The sequence below is a fragment of the Palaemon carinicauda genome, chromosome 38, assembly GCF_036898095.1.
Source record: "Palaemon carinicauda isolate YSFRI2023 chromosome 38, ASM3689809v2, whole genome shotgun sequence".
NCBI classification, from domain to species: Eukaryota; Metazoa; Arthropoda; class Malacostraca; order Decapoda; family Palaemonidae; genus Palaemon; species Palaemon carinicauda.
In genome coordinates, this window is record NC_090762.1 from 60,118,914 (window position 1) to 60,129,292 (window position 10,379).

Genomic DNA, 10,379 nt, shown 5'->3' on the forward strand with positions numbered 1-10,379 from the left:
CGATATTCGGGGAGTAGCCACCTCAATTAACTACTTTCAAAACATGAATTTTAATGATCTTAAAAAGCATACAGGTTGGAAATCTCCTATGATCTTTAAATGCCACTATCTAAAGAACATACAAGCCCTAAAATTTTCTACCATTGCAGTTGGGAGTATCATCTCCCCAGATTAGTCTCCCTGTTCCTTCTAATTTCATTTTTCGTCCAACTCTCTTTCTTCTCCCTTCTACCTGCCACTCTCACCCCGATGCCTCTCACCTCGGTGGAACGCATTCAGCTCCCCTAGTATCAGGCTTTGATATGTCAATTATGAACGACATTCACTCTTATGTTGTATTATTTATTAATGTATATAATCTTTACTCCTAAGATATTTATTCATTTACCTGTTTAACTGATACTCATGGGCTTGGAAGGCATTCTCTTGTAAATTTTCACCGGCGAACACGTCGACCCAGAAAAGGGATTTTGACGAAGGAAAAATCTATTTCTGGGGAGAGACCTGTGTCGCCCGGTGAAACCCTTCCCTGTTTCTCCCTTCCCTTTCCTGTCCAAGCCAATTTTGAAATCCATACAGAAGGATGTCAGATGGCGCTGGTGTCGGGCGTCGGGGGGGTGACTCAGGTTGGTGCGGTTACCCCTCGTGTATATTGACAAAGGAATACTCTAAATGGAAGACGACCTGTGAATAGTGGCTTTCACACGCCCTTTCTTTATACACGACGCCCTTAGGGGTGCTCGCGTGAGGGTAGTAACCTCTGCATTCCATACTTTAACTTTCTCTGGTATATTTGGAAGATATTTAATCAGAAAAGTGACAAGAAGGACTTTTTCACCGGCGAACATAGGTTGACCCAGAAATACAAATTATCTACGAATTTGTCATTTGTTCCATAACTGAAATACAAACCTCGCTATTTAATATGGGTGACTCACTGGCTTTGGCTTTGCCCAGGGACTCCATATTTGAGTGTGTAAGTACTCAGGCAATAAGGAGTCCCTGCACCTCGCTAGCATTGCTATGCAACTGCTGCGGCCTACATAAGCTGTGTGTGAAGGTGAGAAGAGTGACTCGTCCTAGGAAGTTGACCTGGAGTTCTTCAGATGGAAATCTAGGCTAGGACTCTCCCAATACCACCTCGTCAGGGTATGGGGACGCGAGAGTATCAACCTTAATACTGGGAACAAGGAAGCATGGTTTACCTGCAGTGGTTTGAGGTCAGCTATGCAGAGAACCCAGGATGCTGCTTTCTCCAAGGGAGGAGAGGATGAAGTAAAGAATAAGGGCCAGGCAAACCTTTTCATTCATGCAGACTAAAACCAGGTAACAATGCCCTCAACTTTCTGCTACCTGTCCATTAAGGAGCCTGAGGTTAGATCAGCTGTTGTGCAGCCACCACAGGGCCGATAGAGAACATATCGAGTCTCCTGTGTGTCACGTCTTGTAGGTAGTGGGCTGTTAAGGTCGTCTGACGCTTCCACACCCCAGCTTGCAGGACCTGCGTCACTGAATAGTTCTTCTTGAAGGCCAGGGACATAGCTATGCCCCTGACATCATGTGCTCTGGGGCGACGTGACGGAGGAGGGTCAGGATTCAAGGCTTGGTGTATTACCTTGCAAATCCAAGCCGAGATGGTATTCCTGGTGACCCTCCTCTTCGTTTTCCCGGTGCTCACAAACAAGGCTTGCACCTGGAGACAAACTGCAGCTGTTCTTTTAAGATACAACCTCAGACTCCTTACTGGGCACAGTAGGAAATGGTCTGGGTCATCTGTTATAGAACGAAGACTCGAAACCTGGAAAGAGTTGAACCGAGGGTCCGGCACTCCCGGATTCTGAGTCTTGGCAACAAACTCAGGGACGAACCTGAACGTTACCTCCCCCCATCCCCTTGAATGGGTGATGTATGAGAGACCATGGAGTTCGCTGACTCGTTTGGCAAAGGCCGAAGCTAGCAGGAACACCGTCTTCCAAGTAAGGTGGCGATCTGAAGCCTGGCGTAATGGTTCGTAGGGAGGTCTCTTCAGAGACCTGAGAACTCGAACCACGTTCCAAGGAGGAGGTCTCGCTTCCGACCGAGGGCAGGTAAGTTCATAATTCTGTATGAGTAGGGAAAGTTCCAGCAAGGAAGAAATATCCACTCCTTTGAGCCTGAAGGCTAGACTTAAGGCTGAGCGATAGCCTTTCACCGCCGAGACTGAAAGGCACATTTCTTCCCGCAAATACACGGAGAACTCCCCTATTGCTGGAATAGTGGCATCGAGTGGAGAGATACCCCTTCCACGACACCAACCACAGAAAACTCGCCACTTCGCCTGGTAGACCCCTGCGGATGACCTGCGCAGGTGTCCAGACATCCTATTCGCAACTTGTTGCGAAAATCCTCTCTCAGCGAGGAGGTGCTGGATAGTCTCCAGGCGTGAAGTCGAAGTGAAGCTACGGCTTTGTGGAAGATGTTGGCGTGTGGTTGTTTGAGTAGCTCGTGACATGGAGGGAGTTCTCTCGGGGGATCCGTCAGGAGTTGCAGGAGGTCCGGAAACCAGTCTGCGTGATGCCATAGCGGAGCTATCAGGGTCATCGAAAGATTGACCGATATTCAGGTCTTGTTGAGCACCCTCCTCATCAGACAGAATGGGGGAAAGGCGTAAACGATGTTGTCCCACCGTTGTTGGAAGGCATCTTGCTAGAGAGCCTTGGGTTCCGGGACTGGGGAGCAGTACAGTGGGGGCTTGAAGTTCAGCGCTGTAGCGAACAGATCCACAGTCGGGGAACCCAACAAAGTCAGGACTTTGTTGGCTACTTGAGGATCCAAAGACCATTCGGTACTCACTATCTGCGTCGTTCTGCTCAGACTGTCGGCGAGCACATTCCTTTTGCCTGTAATGAAGCGAGCTGAAAGTGTGACCGAGTGGACTTCGGACCATCTCAGTATCTCTACTGCAAGATGGGATAGCTGTTTCGAGAGGGTACCTCCCTGCTTGTTGATATAAGCCACTACTGTGGTGTTGTCGCTCATCACCACCACAGAGTGGCCCGCCAGGACCTGAAGGAACTTCTGAGGTGCCAGGAATACGTCCTTCATTTCTAGCAGGTTTATGTGAAGGTACCTTTCTGATTCTGACCACAGGCCTGATGTCCTGTGGTTCAGAACATGGGCCCCCCACCCTATCTTTGATGCGTCCGAAAACAACATCAAATCCGGGGGAAGGACGAGAAGATCCACTCCCTTTCATAGGTTCTCGTCTGCTAGCCACCACCGAAGGTCCGTCTGTTCCGCGGGACCCATAAGGATCAGAGAGTCCGGGGAATCGTGTCCTTGATTCCGCCGAGACTTGAGTCGCCACTGGTGGGATCTCATTTTGAGGCGACCATTGGGAACCAGATGGGCCAAGGAAGAGAGGTGGCCGAGGAGACGTAACCACGTTTGGGCTGGAAGTTCTCCTCGATTGAGGAAAGGCCTTGCGACCTTCCTCAGCCTTGCTATCCTGTCGTCTGATGGGAAGGCTTAGTGGAGATTGGTGTCTATAACCATGCCTAGGTATACCAGTTTCTGAGAGGGCTTCAGGGAGGACTTCTCGAGGTTTACCATGATCCCCAGATCCTGGCAAAGTTCGAGAAGCCTGTCTCGGTGGCGAAGAAGGGTTGCCTCCAAGTCTGCTAGGATCAGCCAGTCGTCCAGGTAACAGAGGAGACGGATACCGATCCTGTGAGCCCACGATGATATCAGGGTGAACACTCTGGTGATCACCTGAGGAGCTGTTGAGAGACTGAAGCACAGCACCTTGAACTGGTAGATCTTGTTGTCTAGGCAAAATCTTAGGTACAGTACTTCCTGGAAGACAGATGGACTGAGGTCTGGAAGTACGCATCCTTCAGGTCCAGTGTACACATGAAGTCTTGCGGTTTCACTGCAAGTCTGACCGTGTCTGCCGTCTCCATGCTGAACGGAGTCTGTTTGACAAACCCGTTCAGGGTCGAGAGGTTGATGACTGGTCTCCAGCCTCCAGACGCCTTCTTTATAAGAAAGAGTCGACTGTAGAAGCCTGAGAACCCGTCTGCCACCTCTTGGAGAGCGTCCTTCTTCAACATTGTCTCGACTTCTGACCGGAGGGCTTGCCCCCTTACCGATCTCATGGTAAGGGAGCTCAATGACACTGGCCTCGCTGTCAGGGGAGGTAGAGAGGATGTGAACGGGACGCGATAACCCTGAGCTATGACGGAAATCGTCCAGGTATCTGCCCCGAGTTTCTTCCACCTTGTCGCGCAACTTTGTAGGCATCCCCCACTGGCGGACATGCAGGGGGACTGCCAATCCTAGCGTTTATGGCCTCGGATGCTCCCTCTAGGATTTTTACCTCCCCTGGAGGACTTCCTGCCCTTTCTTTCCTTGACGGGAAAGGGCTTGGACACCTTTGGCTTCGCTGCTGTCGTTTTTTTCGTATTCTTAGCTGGACGGGGCTGTTGAGTTGCTGGAGGTTTGTAGGGCCTTGCTGTCAGGGCCCTATGGAGGAGGGAGTCCTGGTTGGACTTCCTCTACCTCTCAGCGGCTAGCTCCATGTCCTTAGGCTCAAACAGACTCTTACTGAGCACTGAAGAGTGTCTGAGCCTGCTAACGTCGGAACTGGGGACTTTCTGGTGGAACCTCTCGGCAACTGCGTCTCGACCTTTCAGGATCGTATTAGCCCACAAGCTCGAGACTTGGTCCGCGTGCCAGAGAGTAAGTGTGTCTCTAGTGCCTTCTTGGTGCTTTCTTTGGACAGGTCCTCAGACCGCACCAGGATGCTCAGAGACCCCAGCCAGATGTCAAGCCACGAAGTTGCCTGCATGGCACACTTCGCCACCTTCTCCTGGCTTAGGATCTCAGTAGCAGAATACGAAACCTGCCGGTTGGAAAGTCTCTCTAAGGGACTCCCCCAGTGAGTTCTTCCACAGAATGGTGAATGGGAAGACTCAAACAAGTCTCCTCTAAGATCTCAAAATACCTTTTTTGGTGGACACGAGGAGGAGGGAGGAGCTTGCTACCGGCGCTGGATTTGTTGGAGAAGGCAAGCTCGGAGAGCTGGCCTTCGACCTTGTCTCTGGCACTCTTCATCCCTTGTGACCAGGGCAAGGCTGCACTGGCCCTAGAGAGCTTCTGGGTGCCGTAGACTCGGTCCAAGACCATGTCCTTACCCTCACGAGGAGGAATCTAAGGGTCCGGAAACCCATTGAGATTTCTCACGAGGGTCAGAACTTGCCAAACCCCATGTTCTGACTCTTGATGCTCTCCTCCCGAAGGGCTAGCAGCAAAGTCTCCAGTCCCCAGTGGCTCTTCCTGGGGGGACACGTGGACATTCTCCGAGGGTCTAGCTGGTTCCTGTCTGATCCTTGCAGAAGACTTCGGCAAAGTCTTCGAGTCCTTTGGTTCCCTCCTGGGAGGGATACAGGACTCTAGCAACGATGGATGCAGGCTCTTCTCCAACCCCGTGTGAGGAGACTTCTCAGGGAGAGGCGGAGTTTCCCCCATTGGTGCGATGGAGGAACGGACCGACTCGTCCGATTCCCCTGGGGATGGGAAATCCTCGTCCGCAGAGGAGGGAGAGAAAGTCTAGGGGGGAGAAGGAGCCTTGCGCAAGGATTTCCGAGGAGACAGCTTAGCCCTTGGAGAAGTCACCACAGAGGGGACTCCTCTCTTCCTCTTCAGGGGAGAAGAGGTAGCCACTGCTTTGTGACCTCATTCCGAGAACACAGGCTTAAAAGCCTGCATGAGAGCTCTGACCATGGTACCAAACCAGGGCTGTTGGCCGACAGTCGCGCTGTCAGACACTCCCTCTGGAGGGAAGGGGATCGAACGATCCTTAGGAGGAGTCAACAAACGAGAGTTCGCCTGAAACAGAGCTGAAAGAGAGTCCTTGGACCTGCCCGGAAACCTCCCCTCCTCCGGCGAGCGTGCTGTTCTGCGCTTGCGAGGGGGGGAACGAGAAGATCTGTCCGCCTGAAGCCCCATGAAGTCGCGTGCGGGATCGAACTGGCGATCGCGGCATGAATCGCGCTGGTAGTCGCGCAATGAACTCTGCACTGGATCGCGCGAGGCAAAATCGTGTGATATAGAAACTTCGCACGTGACCGCGCGCGCGGGCGAGAGTGTGCGGGCGAGCATAGGTGACGGCGAGGGTGTGCGGCACGCAGAAGCTGGAACGTGGGGCGGTGTTGAAGGCAGGATAGGAGTTGGAGCGTGAGCAACCTTCTGCTCGCGTGTGCGCGGGCGCGCAGGAACCTACTGATGAGCCCGTGCGGGCGAAATTATTGGGCGCGTGTGCGCAGGAGAAATATTCCTAGCATGTGGGCGTGGAGCGCGCGTGTCAAGAAGCACGGGGCGAGGGCGCAAAGGTGATTTTGCGCGTTGGCGCACAGGAGAACGATGCGCAGGTGGTGCAGGAACCGCCCTCTGAGGAGAACGAGGGTGCGCTGGGCGCGCAGGAGATCGTGGGCGCGCATGGCGCACATCAGGATGCGGGCGTAAGGGCGTGTGCTGCTGTAGTGGGCGCGCAGGGCGCGCAACAGGAATCAAGCGCACTGGTGTGCGCTGCTGCGATGGGAGCGCAGGGTGCGCAACAGGATTCGGGCGCACGGGTGTGCGCTGCTGGGCTGGGCGCGCGACAGGATTCGGGCGCACAGGGGTACGCAGTTTAGAGGAAGAAGGCAGGGGTACCTGTGAGCGCCCGTGCGGTAGCTTAGGTACCTCCTGTACTGCGCGCTGGACTGTAGGAGGGCGCTGGCACGCTGGTGAGTGCTTGCGCGCTGGTGAATGCTTGCGCGCTGCGTCAGGAACTGTGGCTGTGCGCTTAATTCCAGAAGTGCGCTGAGGCCCTGGAGAGCGCTGACGAACAGGAGAGCGCTCGAGCGCTGTTGCAGGAACTGCAGGAGGGCGCTGGCGCGCAGGAGAGCGCTGACGCGTTATAACAGGAACTGCAGGAGGGCGCGCAGGAGATCGTTGGCGCGCAAGAACAGGAACAGGAGCAGGAGCACGCGCGCAAGGGAATGCAATGGCACTAGGTCAGGAACAGCAGCAAGACGGCGCGCAGGGGGTGCCTGGCGCTTAAGGGACTGAGGCACAGTTTTGCGCTCAAGTCCATTGTGCCCCTGAAGGGACCGGTGCCTGTACAATGACAGGATCAGCATCCTTGAAGGATGATGGCAGGACAGCAGGTCTGGAGGGTGACAGGTCAGGGGGTCCCGAAGGACGACCTTCCACCGAAGATCGCGAACGATCTTCGGAGAGGTCTAAGATGGTAGCTGGCAGGATCGGAGAACGATGAGTCTCCTCAGCAGACGACGAGCCGAAAAGGAGAAGGAAGTCCCCTACGGCGAAGGGGAGGACGAGCCTTCCGTCTTATACGCCCTATAGGGGCCGTGGGATCAGCAAGCTGACCTCCGTAAGGCCTCTACAGAGGAATCTCTGTAAGTGACCTCCCCCGGGGAGGGAGAATCACCAGCAGGAGAGACTGTGGGACTAAGTTCCACCCTCAAAAGATGTTCGGAGGGGGAATCAGAGCCTTCAGCTAACTCAGCAACAACAGGAGCAGTTTGATCCGACACACCGGAGGCCTCCGTTATAACGACGTCGGCGATAGACAGAGGATCTACGTCTGCTATCGCCGGCGACTGTTTAACAGCTGCTCCCAGTTTGATCATATCAAACAGGGCTTCCTTGGAGGACGAACCCTGAAACCCCAAGGAAGACCAAAGCTGCAACAAATCACGATTAAGCACAGAGAAATCAATATCCTCCTCCGAGGGAGTAGGGGCAGTTGATTCGCTATGGGAGGCAACTACCTCTCCCGCACCCCGGGATCGGTCAACAGAACAACGGTCTACATAACCCCTTCGACGGCCTCTCGGCAGAGACCGATCGAGTGGGAGCTTCGGAGGTGGTTTGGATTACGGAAGAAGAGGCCTTGGGATTTTCTCTCTTCAAAGAAACCTTTGGAGGAGAAATATCCCTTGGACTTCTTCTTCCGGTGCCGGGCAAACCTCTCCCACTGGGAGGTAGACCACTTCATATACTCACCGCTTACATTACCCTTTACACACCGTTGGCCCCTACAATGAGGACACAAGGTGTGAGGATCGGTGTCTACCACCGACATAAAGGTCCCACAAGGGGCGGTCAGGTAAACCAGGACACGTACACATGTTTATAGAGGCCAACTTCACACACTCTGAGAAAGAAAAGGCAAAACAGATTAAGGGCAGTCAAGGCGAGGGTGAGAGCAGACACGTCTGTTCTTCACCCGAGCCAAAAGTAAAGTGAAGTATTCACCGGTGTGTGTGAGGAGGGGGGTAGTTCCCTACCCCCCCCCCCCCCCCTAACTAGCAGTGGGGTAGTAAACCCTCGTTAAAACTTTAATGGCTCGTCATTCAGCTCCGCTAAAGTAATAACCCATATTGAATAGTGTGGTTTGTATTTCAGTTACGGATCAAATTAACATTCAAATGTTTAAAGCTATGGAAATTGAAATGTCAACAATGATTACTACGTGTTCATGATCTATGTTTAGAATCAGACAATTTAAAATCAAAGGGATGCAAATCATTCATGATTTTTGGTGATGTCCAATGATATTTATATTGTTAAAAGTTTACTGAAATGAAGCTTAATCACCTAAAATTTAAATTTTCCACAATAATTTAACATGTTTAAACTGTTGCACTTTTTTTTTTACTATATACTAGTATGTATTATACTTCAAAATATTTTAATAACCTTAACAATATCATGTCATATCCTTTGTTTCCTGGTTTGTGTGTGTTAATCTTTTCACTTGCATATCTTTGATATCTTGAATCCCTGTATGATCCTCTTCTGAAATTACATTCACTGATGTACTTGCTAAAGCAGCTCCTCCTGTAATGTAATTATATGAAGTTATTCAAATCTGTTTGAGTACTTATAAAAAGAGCATCTACTTATACATCAAGACTTCCAATTTAACTACTGTAGTCATAAATCAAACATATTGTAGATCAACTTTACTGATGTTAGATTACCTAGCTGTTAAGTTTGAATAAATTTGAGTTATACAAGTTATACAAATGTTATAAAGAATGAAGTCATAAAAATTAAGACATATATGATGTAGATTTAAGATGTTAATATCCTTATACTGTATTGAGTTCTTAAGCTTTAAAAAGGAGCTAAATTAAACTTTCCGAAGCTGGTGGCATAGAAAAGGATTACAATTATAAGTCCCTAACTATCTCTAACTTGAAAGTTATTGTGCTACGTAGTAAAAAATAAATGCATTTTTTTAAAGATTACTGTGTTGACCAAGATTTTATGACAAAGTCAAGAGGAATTAACCTAAGAATTATATCCTAATATATTAATTACTAAGCAACTTTTAACACCTTTCAAAATTTAAAAAATAAGGAAAAAATTTCTGTGCAGGTAATCCCATTCTTTTAATTCTATTTCTTCCATTAACACCTTTATAAAGGGCTTCAAGTCTGATGATCTCACCTGTGAGTGAACAAGAAGTAATCTATATTGCTTCTTCAGTTTGGAACATTCCACTTTTGCCCTGTAGTCCATTTCTTTTCTGGAAACAGTTTTTGCCGATGGTGTTCCATTTCTTTTCTGGAAACTGTTTTCCCAAGTATTCCATTTTTTTTTCTGGAAGGGGTTTTTGCTCGGTAGTCCATTTCTTTACTGGAAGCCCTTTTTCTTCTGTAGTCCATTTCTTTTCTAAAAACTGTTTTTGCCAGTAAAGTATTCCATTTTTTCAGGAAGTGCTTTTTGCCCCATAGTCCATTTCTTTTACGGAAACTGGTTTTGCCATGTACGCCACTTTTTCTGGAATTGGTTTTTGGCCCGGTGGTCCATTTCTTTTCCGGGAATTGTTTTTGCTCAGTATTCCACTTCTTTTCTGGAAGCAGTTTTTGCCCCGTAGTCCATTTCTTTTCCGGAAACTGTTTTTGCTATGTATTCCACTTCTTTTCTGGAAGCAGTTTTTGCCCCGTGGTCCAGTTCTTTTCCGGAAACTGATTTCGCTCTGTATTCCACTTCTTTTCTGGAAGCAGTTTTTTCCCCACAGTCCATTTCTTTTCCGGAAACTGTTTTTGCCCTGTATTCCACTTCTTTTCTGGAAGCAGTTTTTGCTCCGTGGTCCAGTTCTTTTCCGGAAACTGTTTCGCTCTGTATTCCACTTCTTTTCTGGAAGCAGTTTTTGCCCCACAGTCCATTTCTTTTCCGGAAACTGTTTTTGCTATGTATTCCACTTCTTTTCTGGAAGCAGTTTTTGCCCCGTGGTCCAGTTCTTTTCCGGAAACTGATTTCGCTCTGTATTCCACTTCTTTTCTGGAAGCAGTTTTTTCCCCACAGTCCATTTCTTTTCC

General features: G+C 49.9%; 1 long non-coding RNA gene across 2 annotated transcripts in view; it reads right to left on the reverse strand.

Annotated features, from left to right (window-relative positions):
• LOC137630658 (uncharacterized) overlaps window positions 1-10,103 on the reverse strand; it is a 28,089-nt gene extending 17,986 nt beyond the window's left edge. The window contains exons 1-2 of one of the 2 annotated variants that reach the window (XR_011041755.1): window positions 9,505-10,102; window positions 8,749-8,889 (exon numbers count right to left, since the gene is read on the reverse strand). This is a non-coding gene — a long non-coding RNA (uncharacterized lncRNA). Of the gene's footprint in view, window positions 1-8,441; window positions 8,890-9,504 lie in introns of those variants that run through there. The other variant, XR_011041754.1, reaches the window with a different exon arrangement.
• Window positions 10,104-10,379: the final 276 nt, after the last annotated feature.